Below are 15,592 nucleotides of genomic sequence, written 5' to 3'. Positions count from 1 at the left end.
TTGCTTTGCATATATTGAGGTGACTAGGTAGTGGGTTTGTTCGTGTTTCAGACCTATTATTTCTGCTGGGTATAGAAGCACATTTCTGCAAATGCATAGTGGGGTTCCTATGTTCGAGCACTACATTTAGGTTTTACATAGTTAACTTCTCAGTAATTTGACTAAGGCCAAGAAAGACGTATCTGATTACTTTTGTTAGATGCTTGCTGATAAATTGTATTCTTGCTGGAGAGGTGTAATTTCTTCTGAAAGAAATAAGAGGTCTTTTCAAATCCCTGACTTGATGGCTAACCCAATATAAAGCCTCAGTCTATTCTACTGGCAGATATTCTAATTTCAAAAAGTAACACTTTCAGATTGAATTGAAATATTGGCATGCTGGCTGACACTCACTACTGATTTCACTTTTAATGGAAAAAAATTTAACTAAAATGGAATATTGATTTGATTTTGAAACTATATTTCCTTGGAAGAGGTTTGTGTCCTTTATTACAAATTAGAAGTTATTTGTCTGGCTGGTACACCTATTAATTTCCTCTATAATGTTTTAGAAGAATTAATCAAATAAGAATGCTAAGTTTCAAGTTTGTGATACACTTCAATAGAGTCATTACACATGTCTTTTGTTTGAGGTTTTTATTTTTGTAAAAAATTAAAAAACACACGTCTAAAAGTTTTTATTTTGAAGATTAATCACTTGTCGGTCACGTTGTTCACAAATATTTTCTCCCATTCTGTGGGTTGTCTTTTTGTTCTGTTTATGGTTTCCTTTGCTGTGCAAATGCTTTTAAATTTAAATAGGTCCCATTTGTTTATTTTTTTATTCGTTTCTATAGGAGGTAAGTCCAAAAAGAATATTGCTGCAATTTATGTAGAAGAGTGTCTGCCTATGTTTTCCTCTAAGAGTTATAGTATCCAGTCTTACATTGAAGGCTTTAATCCATGTTGAGTTCCTTTTTGTGTAATGTTAGAGAATGTTCTAACTTCCTTCCTTGACATGTAGTTGTTCTATTTCCCAGCACCACTTATCGAAGAAACTGTCTTGTCTCCATTGGCCATTGTCTCCTTTGTTGTATTCTCATAGGTGTGTGCGTTTATTTCTGGGCTTTCTATCCTGTTCCATCAATCTATATTACTGTTTTTATGCCAGTACCATACTGTTCTGATGACTGGCTTTCTAGTATAGTCTCAAGTCAGGGACCCTGATTCCTCCAGTTCGGTTTTTCTTTCTCTAGATTGCTGTAGCTATTCAGGGTCTTTTGTATTTCCCTGCAGATTTAAAAATGTTTTGTCCTGGTTTTGCAAAAAATGCCATTGGTAATTTAATCTCCAAAATATACAAACAGTTCATGCAGCTCATTATCAAAAAAGCAAACAACCCAACCAAGAAATGGGCAGAAGAGGTAGTTCCCGTTTTGGCGGGATTAAGAATCCAACTGCAGCAGCTTGGGCTGCTGTGGAGGTTCGAGTTCTATCCTCGGCCCAATGCAATGGGTTGAAGGATCTGATGGAGGTTGCAGCTGCAGCTAGGATCCAATCCCTGGCCTGGGAACTTCCAAATATCATAGGTGCAGCCATAAAAAAAAAATGAGCAGAAGATCTAAATAGACATTTCTCCAAATAAGACATACAGATGGCCAGAAAGTACATGAAAAAATGATCACCGTCTCTCATTATAAGAGAAATAAAACTTTTTTTTTTAGAAGTCATTCTGGCTTGCCCTTGGAAGTATGTTCCTCTAATTTGTTTAAGGGGAGATCAGGTGCTTTGAAAAAAAATTTTTTTTTAATGTAATGTTATTCTTCCACAGGTCAAGTTCTAGTGGAATTTTATCATGGTGGAGTATGTAATTCAGTTTTTCATGAGGCCTCTAAATCCTCTACCAGGGAAAGTAAAAGATGTATCCTTTTGTTCCCAAGCAAGAACTCTTGGTTAAAAATTCCCCAGAATAGCTCAGGAAATCCCTCTCTGTCATCTGTCCTTAGTCGCCAAGCTAGAAACATCAGCTTCAGGGCCCAGAATCATTTGCGTCACTGACATTCCCCATGTTTGGGCAGAAAATTCAGAAGAGTGTTAATGTAGGATAACTCAGTATTGTTTGGATGTTTCATTTCATAAGAAAGTCAGCATATGCAACACATTTAACCAGTTCTGTCTCTTGATTATCCTGCAATTTCCATCTCATTGTTATTTTACAGATTGGAGAAGAGACTCTTTCTTCCCTACCAAACTCAGTGGAGGAAGCATGGAGGTTGAGGATGTGGGGTTGTGAGAGGTTGGAGGCGCCAAGGGCTGAGTGATGATGCTGCAGAGAGGTGGAGGGTTTTATAAACCAATGATACAACCCTTATTGCAGCTCGTCAGCGCAATGTTTCACAGGGTGTAATGCCTTAATGAACTGTGAGCTCTTTTGGGGAGTCTTTGGGGGAAGCATTCAGTAAACAGTACTCGTCTCCCTTACCAGAATTCTGAAAAAGTTGAGGGAGAAAAAAATAACAAAGGAGCATCATATCACCTTTCTTTCTTTCTTTCTTTTTTTTTTGGTACCGATAGTGGCTAGGTTGAGCATGTGACTTTAGTTTTAGTAGCCAAATAAATTCATTAATTCCGAAGTTCAGATGGATTTGATTTCTTTGCCCAATCCAAGGACCGGAGCTGGAAGTTTCTTGGTGGTGGAGCAGCTAAAGATGCCATGTTGTCACTACTGCGGCACAGGTTCAGTTCCTGCCCCAGGAACTTCCACATGCCATGGGAACAGACAAACGAACAGAAGAAAGGACCAGCTAGAGACTCAGAGGAGGAGCAGACACCATGCTCCCCTTGAGCAGCTTGCTTCCTAGAGAAAGAAGGCTGGTGCTCCCCAGTGCCTGCTCCGGTTTGTTTTCCCCAAATTTGCCAAAACACATCTCCGTCTCTTCAGGGGGGGATTGACTCAAAGGTGGAAAGAGGCCAGGCCTGTGCTAAGGAACAGTCTGTCCTCAGTGAAAACCCATGCTGTGGAAATTAGGTCATGTGATGACTAAACCTAGAAAAAATGCAGCGCTCAGCTCCTGCCATCCTGAGTATGCCAAGTAAAGCCATCATTTGTGACAGGCGTGTCACAAAGCAAGCTGTTTGTCAATTCCTGTGGGGGAGACATTCTTCTCTTCTAAAATTTATTTATAAAAGGAGGCGCAGCTCAGGACATAGTGGGCCGTCTATAACAGGGTTTGATTTAATAGGAAGGGTGTTAGGTATTTCTTAAAGAATTTTAATAGAGGTAAGAAAAAGATTTTACTTTTATTTTTTTATTTTTAAATTTTTATAGCATTTTTTATTATTCAGAAATTATTATTTAGAAATCATTACATTTATAATTGTACAATGATCATCACAACCCAATTTTATAGGATTTCCATCCCAAACCCCCAGTGCACCCCCCCACCCCCCAACCTGTCTTATTTGGAAACCATAAGTTTTTCAAAGTCTGTGAGTCTGTATCTGTCCTGCAAAGAAGTTCATTGTGTCCTGTTTTTGGATCCCACATGTAAATGATAGCATATGATATTGGTGTCTCACTGTCTAATAACTTCACTTAGCATGATAATTTCTAGGTCCACCCATGTTGTTGCAAATGCTGGTATTTTGTTCCTTTTAACGGCCGAGTAATATTCCATTGTGTATATGTACCACATTTCCTTCATCCACTCCTCTGTCAATGGACATTTAGGTTGTTTCCATGTCTTGGCTATTGTATATAGTGCTGCAGTGAACATTGGGGGTACATATGTCTTTTTGAGTCATGGTTTTCTCTGGGTAGATGCCCAGGATTGGGATTGCTGGATCAAATTATAGTTCTATTTTTAGTTTTCTGAGAAATCTCCATGCCGTTTTCCACAGTGGTTGCACCAACTTACATTCCTACCAACAGTGTATGAGGGTTCCCTTTTCTCTACACCCTCTCCTGCGCTTACTGTTTGTAGACTTTTGGATAACGGCCATTCTGGCTGGTGTCAGGTGGTCCCTCATAGTGGTTTTGATTTGCATGTCTCTAATAATGAGTGATGTTGAACATCTTTTCATGTGTTTTTCGGCCATCCCTATGTCTTCTGTGGAGAATTGTCTGTTTAGATCTTCTGCCCATTTTTTGATGGGGTTGTTTGTTTTTTTGGTATGGAGCTGCAGAAGGTGTTTATAAATTTTGGAGATTAATCCCTTGTCAGTCGCTTCGTTTGCAAAATATTTTCTCCCATTCTGTGGGTTTTCTTTTCGTTTTATTTAGGGTTTCCTTTGCTATGCAGAAACTTTTAAGTTTAATTAAGTCCCATTTGTTTATTTTTATTTTTATGGTAAAGATTTGACTTTTAGAAAGATGATTCTCAATGGCATACATCATAGAGGAAGAATGGGGATAGTGTTTGGGGAAGAGAACAGAGATGAAAATCAGGAGGGTCACTTAGAAGGGTTCCCCCCAATCTTAATTACAACTGTGAGGGTCTTAACCAAGAATATTGCTAAGAGATTAAGAAAAGTAGGTCTGTTTGGGCACCCACAGTGTAACAGTAGAAATAATGGCACTCATACAATTCAGCACAATTTGTTAACGTATACTCTGAATCTTTGGCTGTAAGTATAGATTAATGTCGAAGTGTGGCTATTTCTAAGGCAGCTTCCATTCCCTGAATTAAAGTAGCTAAAGAAAGAAAAAATGATCCCGTGTACTTCAGAGTACTGTATAAATGAGAGACTAAAGAGCCTTGATGTAGCAAATATTTTTAATCCTTGCTTTGACAGGTGTAGAGTGTTGACCCATGAATTTCCTGTGTTGTCTTTCATCTGATGTGATTCTTAGATGCTCTTTGCATAAAGCCCTCAATTTAGTTATTGCCTGAAAGCATAATGTCTGTCAGCAGACACTGATGGACACATTAAATACATACAAATTATTTTTCCTAAAGAAAGCATTTCAAATGATTATATCTGTCAATGCAGAATTACTGTTTTCATAAACATATTCTGTTTGCAAATCGAAGCACTATAGAAAAGCATAAAGGGTAAAGAAGAAAGTAAAAAAGAACATTCTCAAATTTCACAACCAAGAAATACCCAGACTTGATAACAGCATTTCAAACATCTTTCTATTCATGTGTAGAGAGATTTTTTAAAGGTGACTTTAGAAAAATAAGCGGATAATAGCAGACTACATTTAATTTTTACGCATTAAATTTAATCTTAATTACATTTAACAAAAGTACAATCCTCTGAAAAAGAAATTGTGGAATTATATGGAGCAAAAGACTTCAGGTAAATGTTTCTCTACCACAGGAAAGATTGATTGGGTCTTAAAAAATCTCTCTAAAGCTAAAGGAAAGATAAAAGCTAGAGCACACACTTATTTATTTATATTTAATTGCATTTCCACTCTGGACAGTACCGTAAAAGGGGAAGAAATTAAGTGGCAAGTTCACATTTGCTCCTACTTCCTTGCTTGGCTTATGTGTACCTTGCCTTTTCTTCCTGAATCTCTTATGATTTGGTCTTTAATCCTTGTAATTATGTAACTTTCTCTCGCGCGCGCGCGCGCGCGCGCGCGCGCGCGCGCTCTCTCTCTCTCTCTATGTATTTTTTTGTTGTTGTTGTTTGTTTGTTCTTTTTAGGGCTAAGATGTGGCATATGAAAGTTCCCAAGCTAGGGATTGAATCAGAGCTGCAGCTACCGGCCTGCGCCACAGCCACAGCAATGCCAGATCCGAGACGCCTCTGTGACCTACACCACAGCTCAGGGCAATGCCAGATCCTTAACCCACTGAGTGAGGCCAGGGATTGAGCCCACATCCTCATGGGTACTGGTCAGGTTTGTTTCTGCTGAGCCACAATGGGAACTCCAGCCACAACGGGAACTCCGCTCTAAATATATCTTGATGTTGCTCATTTTGCATAAAATTTTTGTGTCAAATTTCCCAGGGGCTCAACCTAATTCTGTCAACTATTGTTAACTATTTCCTTTTTTCCCCCTTGGTACCTGGTGAGCCATTTTAATTTTCAGTTTTAATCTTTATTTCAGTAATGATTTCCTCTGTGGTAGTTTGAATGTTTTCCCCTAATCCACTTATTCTGTTCTCTGCATGACAAACACTAGGTGTATATAAGAGAACTTATCTCCTTTCCTACCCATCATCATCTGTATAATTTATATTTTATTTTGGGCGATTTTTATGCTTTTTGTCCCCAGTTCCCCCCCCCCATTTTTTGAGCACTGTCAGCTCAGTTTTTCATCTTAAAACAGATATTATAAGCATATATATTATGTATATAATATATAGCATATAATATAAAGCACATATAATATGCCTTATTTTAAAATTATTTTTAGTGACTTTCTCTCTCTCTCTCTTTCTCTTAATTACTTTTATAGCTTTTGTGATTGGTCCTAGAATCACCACTTTCTTTTGCTTACTCATTTTTATTGAAACTAGTTATCTGTTGAAAAACTAATGCAGGGAGGTGTGAGGGTAAGAACAAAGGAGATGCTTTCAGAAGTGCATTGGGAAGCGAGACTTTAGTTGTGCTGCTCTTTGGCCGAGAGGAGAGTCATTTCCTTCCCAGCCCGTGTGAGTGCGAACGATCCTTCACTGATCTCTTTTCTGTCTCCTTGGTTCCTCCCACAATGCAGGGCTGTCCACATCCTAGGCCCTCAAGTCGTCAGGAAGTAAACTTTCTTTTGTTGTTGCTGTTTATCTTTTTAGGGCCGCGCCCTCGGCATATGGAGGTTCCCAGGTTAGGGGTTTAATCAGAGCTGTAGCCGCTGGTCTACACCACAGCTCACAGCAACGCCGGATCCTTAACCCACTGAGCAGGGGCAGGGATCGAACCCGCAACCTCATGGTTCCTAGTCAGATTTGTTAACCACTGCGCCATGACACGACGGGAACTCCCTTCCACATATTTTCTAATGGTTATACCATTTACAAATGCATTTTTATTTTTATTTTATTTATTTGTTTTTATTTTTTTGTCTTTTTGCCATTGCTTGGGCCACTCCCGCGGCATGTGGAGGTTCCCAGGCTGGGGTGGAATCGGCCTACACCACAGCCACAGCAACGCCACATCTGAGCTACATCTGAGACCTACACCACAGCTCGGGGCAACGCCGGATCCTTAACCCACTGAGCAAGGCCAGGGATCGAACCGCCAACCTCCTGGTTCCTAGTCGGATTCATTAACCACTGAGCCACGTCGGGAACTCCAAATGCATTTTTCTTTATCCAGGTTGCTGCATAGAGGCTCCTTTTCCTCCATTCAGTTTTGGGGGAAATACCTTTCATGCTGACCGAAAGAGATTGTGACTTGGATGCCTAGTCCGCCTTCCCAGGGCTGGATTTCTAGGAACTTGGTGTTAATGAAATCACGCATCTGAGACCAGCAGTGCCTGGCAACCACATTGCTCTTAATTCCCCCCGAGCCTAACTTTCTCAGAGGCGGCAGGACAAGCTACTAATGCTCTGCTTCAGATGCGGTTTCACCAAGCCCATCAGGAACTTGATCGACATCTCGAAGGAGGTGAGAGGAAGCCAAAGATCCCCAAAGAGGTAGCGACTGGGATTGTCCTTCACTGCCCTGGGGCCGGGGGGAGTTTCTCTTCTTGAAGGGTCAAGTGAGCTCAGAGATTTCGTGACCATCAAAACTCCCTTAAAAAAAGATGCTTGAAGGGATCACAGTCTACTGTTTAATCTTCTGTTATCTCCTTTCCATAATTACTAATTAAATTTGGGCAAAATGTCATTGGAGAAGCAGCCTGAAAAGCGATAAAAAGTCTGCAGAGTGATTTTTCCATAAACAGTTATCGGCAGCTTTATAAAGAAGGGAAATTTATTTTTGTTTCCTATCAATGAAAAAATTGTCCATTATGGAAAATTTTGTCTATGCTAGAATGTATAAAAAAGAAAAGAGCTCTTATGCATTATCTTACTTTTTAGAAATACTTTATCATTTTGACATATTTCTGTTCAGCCTTTTTCTTTTTCGAGTTATTGTTTGTTTTGAAGCATAGTTGATAGGCTCATCCTTTTTCTATATGAATATGTCTTATACATTGAGATTACACTGTCTGTACAATTTTTAATTCTGTTGGCTTTTCCACCGAACATGTCATAAATATCTCTGCACATTACATATTTTTAGGAAAAGTAATTTTTTTTTTCTTGCTTTTTTAGGGCTGCACCTGCGGCATATGGAAGTTCCCAGGCTAAGGGTTGAATCAGAGCTACAACTGCTGGCCTACGCCACAGCCACCACAATGTGGAATCTGAACCATGTCTGCAACCTACACCACAACTCATGGCAATGCTGGATGCTTAACCCACTGAGCAAGGGCGGGGAACGAACCTGCACCCTGATGGATACTAGCCGGGTTTGTTACGGCTGAGCCATGACAGGAACTCTAGAAAACATAAATTTTAATCACTCAGAATATTCTGAATAAATGAGGACATAATAATTTATTCGATTCCCCTATTGTTGGATATTTATGTTACTCTTAGGGTTTTTTTTGTTATCATAAATAATGTTGCAATAAAGTATTGGAGGATATAAATATTGGCCTGAATTTTGTTTGTTTTTCCTTGAGGCCAATTTTGGGCTAACTGGTTCAAGGAGTATGAATATTTAAAGCCATGCTGGCAAATATTTATTATTCAGTCTTGACACACATTTGTTTCAACTTTCGGACTTGTCCTTATGATTTAGCATTTGTTATTAGGAGGATTTTTTTGTCTCTAAAGTGTCATTAGACTCATATATCAGGGAGTTCATTAGTACTACTGAGATATGTGTGTGCATGCACCTGGGTGTGGGTGCAGGTGTGCATGTAATGACTAAATCTGTGTTTGTGACACTGTTTTTCATGAGGCATTGGTTCTGTGAGGTGTTAAAGCATGTGGTGAGGGGTGAAAATGATTTGTGCTCAAATAATGCATGAGCACTCTTCTCCTGGCTACTTATAATGTCTGCACCAAACTATTCACCCACGGCTGACACCAGCTCCAAATGAACATCAGAGAATTATGTGGAACCGTTTAAGTCAGATTCCCTGGTTTTGCACCAGCAAACAGCTGTGCCACAGGGATGGCAACCTGAAATCCTGGTCTTTCAAATACAGGGTCTTTTTCAGAGTCTATGGGAAGTTGGGTGGCAAACGAAAGTTTCGATGCTCTCTGGCTCATCTTTTATGGGTTGAGATCTAGGATGATAATGGATGAGAGCGAAGGCTACTGCCAACCTTCAAGGTCAGAGAAGGGAATGTGGTCCACGGAGATTAACTGGCTCAAATCTCGAGGGTCTGGGGGCTCTTGTTGAGATGCAGAGACAATCAGTGTGTCCTCTTCGTATTGCTTCTCACATATTAGCTAGGAAAGAACCATAGCTCCCCTTGAGGTAAAACAGGTATTAAGCAGTGGTTTCACTCTTTTCCCACATGGGAGGAGGAATTTTCGTCCTATGCAGATAGGAGAGAAGAGAGGATGCTGTCTGTTAATTAGAGAATTTTTTTTTTTAATTTAGTAATATTTTTACCTCTTTGTGGTTCTCTGGAGTAACATAGTTATATATATATATATATATATATATATATAAAATTTGATATAAGCATGTGTAGATCTCTATTATAGTACAGTGTTTAGAAAAGGTGGCTGTTGGCAGCTATGATATTCTTATGTGTTTTCTTGGGGAATCAATTGGAGGCATTGTTCTCGATTATGTACAAAAGTTTTCCACTGATGGTTACTGACGAGAAATGAAGGACATAATTATTCACCAAGAAGACCTATTAAATACTTGTGGCATCTATTGTTTTACATGCCCTCAGAGGAAAAGATGACTGTTCACTAAATAATTTAATGATACCCATTATTAAAAAACCCATAAAATTAATCAGATCTTTGTTTTAACCAGCAAACGCCTTACTTATTTAAGATACATTTACATTAGCTGAACCTGAAAAAAATATTTTTTTGCATTTCAAAATTAATTTCTAGGAAGTTCAAGCATCAGGAAATTGCCAGGAGGCTAATAGATGTGCCATAAACATGAAAACAATGATAGAAATGATGGAACATTCTCAGAAAAGGGAATTATGCTCAGTAATTTAGAAGGTTCTGCTCTTCATAGGAGGAGATTAGTTTCCCTTTAACTCTCACTTTTGATCCTCGCTCTGCTTTTTGGAGCTCCATGGAATTTGTCTGATTCATTTCCCAGGAACAGCCCTTCATGTATTTGAGAACAGCCTCATTATTTCCAAGCGTGTATAATGTTATCCCTTCACATTTGCATTCGTGTATTTCTTCTAATATCGTGTACATGTAGATATAAAATTCGTCATATATATTTGGATTTATATGCATTTTCAGCACTACAAGCTATTAGAGAAATAATATCATTTTTAAGGTAATTATCCTTGGAAGTCATTTTTTTCACCTTGGTCCAATCTTCCCTTTTTTCTTTTTCTTTTTTTTTTTTGTCTTTTGTGTTGTTGTTGTTGTTGCTATTTCTTGGGCCGCTCCCGCGGCATATGGAGGTTCCCAGGCTAGGGGTTGAATCGGAGCTGTAGCCACCGGCCTACGCCAGAGCCATAGCAATGCGGGATCTGAGCCGAGTCTGCAACCTACACCACAGCTCACAACAACGCCGGATCGTTAACCCACTGAGCAAGGGCAGGGATCGAACCCGCAACCTCATGGTTCCTAGTCGGATTCGTTAACCACTGTGCCACGACGGGAACTCCGAATCTTCCCTTTTTTCTTTTGACCCTTTCAGTAATCAGGAGGACAGCAATGTATTCGCATGTTCTCACTCATTGCTGAGAGTCAAGGTGAAGTTGTCGGAGTCTAGAAGAGAGATTCTCCTAGAGGCACTTTTTCTCTGGTGGCCCCAGAAACCGAACTGCTCGCCCTCCTCCTCAGTCCTGGCAGCCTTCTTGACCCGCGAAGTCCTCTTTCGGTGCTTGAAGACTGGCAGGACCCGGCAGCGTTATCGCCTCCCTTGGGTTCACCTAATTTCAGAGATGTCTGAATACCCAGCTTAGAGATAAATTGCAAGGCATGCTTCTGCACAAATGCTTCTACACAGGTGGGCAGTTCACTTCCCAGAGACTCAGGCCGTAGTTATTGACAGTTTGGTGAAGCCCAGCCCCATCGAATAGCAGTCCAGTGTCCTCTCTTTCATCCAAAGCTCCCATTTGGGTATGTACTCAACCCAGTCACAGTCTTCAAACACCTCTGGATTTCACAGGACTGAAACTGGTGCTGACTTTTAAAACAGATAGCTTTTAAAGGAGATTTTAGCTCCTGCCAACGTTTTTGAAGTTAATACATAATATATGTAAGGCACGGGGATTTTTTTTGAATAATTTATGCAGTAATATTCAAACACCTTCTCATTTGCATCAGAAGTAGAGGTCAGCGATAAGTCAAACACCTGTGAATTCAAAAACTATTAACAAGTTACTGAGGAGTTCCCCTTGTGGCCCAGCGGAAACCAACCCGACTAGGAACCATGGGGTTGCAGGTTCGATCCCTGGCCTCGCTCAATGGGTTAAGGATCTGGTGTTGCCATGAGCCGTGGTGTAGGTCGCAGACATGGCTCGGATATGGTGTTGCTGTGGCTGTGGTGTAGGCTGGCAGCTGCAGCTCTGATTCGACCCCTCGCCGGGGAACCTCCATACGCTGTGGGCGCGGCCCTAAAAATAAATGAATAAGTTACTGAGAGAAGACACACTTACATTCTGAGAAATGAAACTGAAAGGATCAGATTGTTTGGGTCAATTTTATGTAATTGCAATTATCACTGCAATCTTATAAGTCACTCTTACACACAAAATATTGAGAAGGCTGAATATGTACCCAAATTTAAGAGAAACAAAAGGACACTTGTGTAAGGATGTAGCAACCTCGTAGCCTGAATGTCAACTTCCTTACTACTCTTGAATATATGATTTTTAGTGGTAAGTTAATTCTCCTAACTTTTGGGGACGATTGAGGAACTCTTCAAGATATCTCAGCCTTGTTCCTAGGAGTCTGGGAATCATGAAGGAGGCTCCTTTTCAAAGAGGCTAAGACCACGGGCCATGGAACAGGAGTGCTTGGATTCAAGTCCTGGTTCCGTTACCCCTTAGTTGTGAGTCTTTGAACAATTAGCTCATCCTCACATTCACCTAAAAAATAGTGCTAATAATAGTCCCTCTCACAGGATTTTGTTATGAGAAGTTGAAGAATTGATACTTGTAAATTATTTATAAGATTGCCTGTAGTTAGTACTAAATAGACATTTACAGACTAAAATAAAAATGAGAAACCTGTGAGACTCTTTTCTGTCTCAAAAAAGCCTTAAGTGTGATGATCTGATGCTTTCTCTTGCTATCCTAAAGCTACTTTTCTAGGTTTATATTTACGTTGGCAAATATGATTTATTGTAAGACATTCGCCACTGGGTTGTATCCACTGGGAAAAAGCCACTCTCTTGGTCTCATTATTACATTGAGGAAGAAACTGACACAGAAGAGACTCAATGGACTGTGCTCAAAAGGGCTACGGTTTGTCTCAGAGACACCAGTGTATGTGCTTGAAAAGTCGAGACTAATGTAATGCCTGCTGAGTGTTTGGGGAGGGAGGAGACTTTATGGTGCCAGTACCCAATCGGACTATTTTTAACTGAGTATTTGAATAAACTAAGTAACTAAATTGACCCAGTTATTTGGGGGAAATGTAGATAACTAAATTCAGAGAATGAGTTAGCATCATTACCCCAACAGGGTTGGAAATCGATTCAAGAAATTCTGAAGTCAAATCCTGTCTTGAATTTCGAGAGTAGTAGTTTCCCAAGGTTTGGGAGTTTCTAATTATCTAGCTCTACAATAAAAATAGAAATTCAACCTTTGAGAAAGATATGAGAATCTGGGGGAAATGTATGCTGCACGTCTGAGGCGTAAGGAAAAGCTATTGGAGATAGTGTTTACTTAGCATTTTCTACCTAAAGCATTGCTTTTAAATGATCTTCGCCCTCTCTCAAAGGGACCTGCACTTTGAGGAGTTGTCTGTCGTGGTGATGATCTAAGCCTTTTTACCACCTCTTGGCAAGTAAGGAGTTTTTCTTCTTCGAAAGGTCTAAAGAGTCCCATTTTTAAAATTAAGCATATTTTATCAGCCTTGAAAAATACTACACTTAAGAGAAATGAGTGAAGTCAGAGAGAGAGGAAAAAAAAAAAAAAGAAACAAGAAACATAACAAAGTAACTTCATTTATACCAAAACCCAAACAAGCACCAACAAGAGACCAATGAATTTTACTCTTCACAATGACCATACCAGGAATGGGATATGGAATAATTAAGAAACTGACAAGAATTAGTACTATAGTCTACTAATTCTGGCCCTGAAAAAATATCTTCTAATGCAGTCAAGGAAGCTAGCATACAAAATTAAAGTATCAAAAAAAAAAAACCCCCCACAAAAAACAAGTATTGGGGAAATAAAAAATAAAATAAAAAGCCCCCCCCAAACCCAAAATTAATGTACCATGTATATTATTATACATGCGTAATAAAACTACATACCAGGAAAACACAGAGAACCAAGGTAGGCTTTACGGGGGCGGGGGGGGGATGAGGGGGGCAATATTTGATCTGGGCCTTATAGGGTGATGTATATCAAAAATAGGTAGAAAAACGGAAGAGTATGTTCAAAGGATAGAAATGCAAAGAACACTGGGCATTTGTGAATAAGATTTGGCTGTTTTTAGAGAAGGCAGAGGCTGGGGGGTTAGTGGAATATGGGGCTGGTACGGTAGGATGGAGTTTGGGTATAAATGGCTCTGTACTGCCATATCAGGGAGTTTGAAACTTACCTTAGAGGCAATGGGAAGGACACGGAAGTTTCTTACTATGTAATAATTTATCTGGTAGAAAAAAACCCCTCAAGTTGTAGCAAATTACTGGCATTTTCGCTATAACACCCCTCAGACATTTAAGGTAGCTGTGTTTGTTTCAGCAAAATAGTTTTTTTTTTTTAAATTTAAATTGCCAAAGAGAATGATAGGGTATTTTTTGCAGAGTGCATTTGTCAAGATCATTTAAGATCATTTTACACATGTGTAAATATAGATTTTTTTTTTCACTGCACAATACTAAGAAAAATGATGTTGACAGTTTTCTAATTTAAAAACGTATGTTAGGAGTTCCCATGGTGGTGCAGCAGAAATGAATCCGACTAGGAACCATGGGGTTGCGCATTCAGTCCCTGGCCTCAGTGGGTTAAGGATCCGGCTTTGCCATGAACTGTGGCGTCGTTTGTGGACGTGGCTCAGATCCCATGTTGCTGTGGCTGTGGTGTAGGCTGGCTGCTATAGCTCTGATTTGACCCCTAGCCTAGGAACCTCCATATGCCACTGGTGCAGCCCTAAAAAGCAATAAAATAAAATAAATAAAATAAAGTAAAATAAAATAAAATAAATGTTAAGTTCAGATATATTCAAGGGCATTTTCTGCTTAACTTTAAAATGCTTTTTCCAGAGGTGTTGTTTATCTACCCTTGCCAAATCTCTTAGAACTCTAGCACAAGAAAAATGATAATTCATCTCCTTTCTATTGACTATTGTGCTAACACCTTGACAATTCTGCTTGCATCATTTGATTTTAGCAAACCATGATCAGTAAAGGACTAGTAGTGCTATATGTAGATTTCTGTTAATTACAGGATATCGGGGTATCAGATTCAAGGCTGAGCAAGTATCATGTGATTTGAATGCACAGTATGACTCAGAAAACATGCAGAAGAAAAGGTAATTAGTGAATTAATTTTTCCTCTGAAATATTTTGATCAATTTTTTCAAGATATAGCTTAGACACACAATAAAATCCACTAAGTTTAAGTTCATGGTTAGAAGAGTTAAAAAATCCATGCTCTTGTGTAACCACCATCTAAAATCAACATAGATAACTTTTGAATCATCCCAAATCATTCTCTCATGTACCCTTTAATTTTATTTCTACTTTTAGCTCTAGTCAACCACTGATAACTAATCACTATAGATTAAATTTGCCTTTTATAGAATTCCCTTTAAATAGAACCATAGAATGCATATACTTTTGTGTCTAGCTTCTTTTATGTGCCATATTTTTGAGACTTATCCATGTATGAATCAATAACTTGTTTGTATTTATCGTTGGGTAGTATTCAACTGTATGGATATACCAAAATTTGTCTATCTATTCACTTATTGATAGATATGTGGGTTTTTTCAAGCTTACCAATACAAATAAGCCTGCTATGAATATGCACATTTAATTCTTCATGTGCACAAGGTTTCATTTGTCTTGAGTGAATATCCAGTAGTGGAATTGCTATATCATCTGGTGTTTGTTTAATTTCATGAAAAACTGTCAAACTATTTTCTAAAGTAGTTATACCAAACTACTGTATGACCCAGCAATCCTGCTCTTGTGCATATATCTGGACAAAACTTTCCTTGAAAAAGACCCATGCACCCGCATGTTCATTGCAGCACTATTCACAATAGCCAAGACATGGAGACAACCTAAATGTCCATCGACAGATGATTGGATTAAGA

The sequence above is a fragment of the Phacochoerus africanus genome, chromosome 10, assembly GCF_016906955.1.
Source record: "Phacochoerus africanus isolate WHEZ1 chromosome 10, ROS_Pafr_v1, whole genome shotgun sequence".
Taxonomy (NCBI): Eukaryota; Metazoa; Chordata; class Mammalia; order Artiodactyla; family Suidae; genus Phacochoerus; species Phacochoerus africanus.
The sequence above is the reverse complement of the archived record's forward strand: the minus strand, read 5'-3'. Positions refer to the sequence as shown.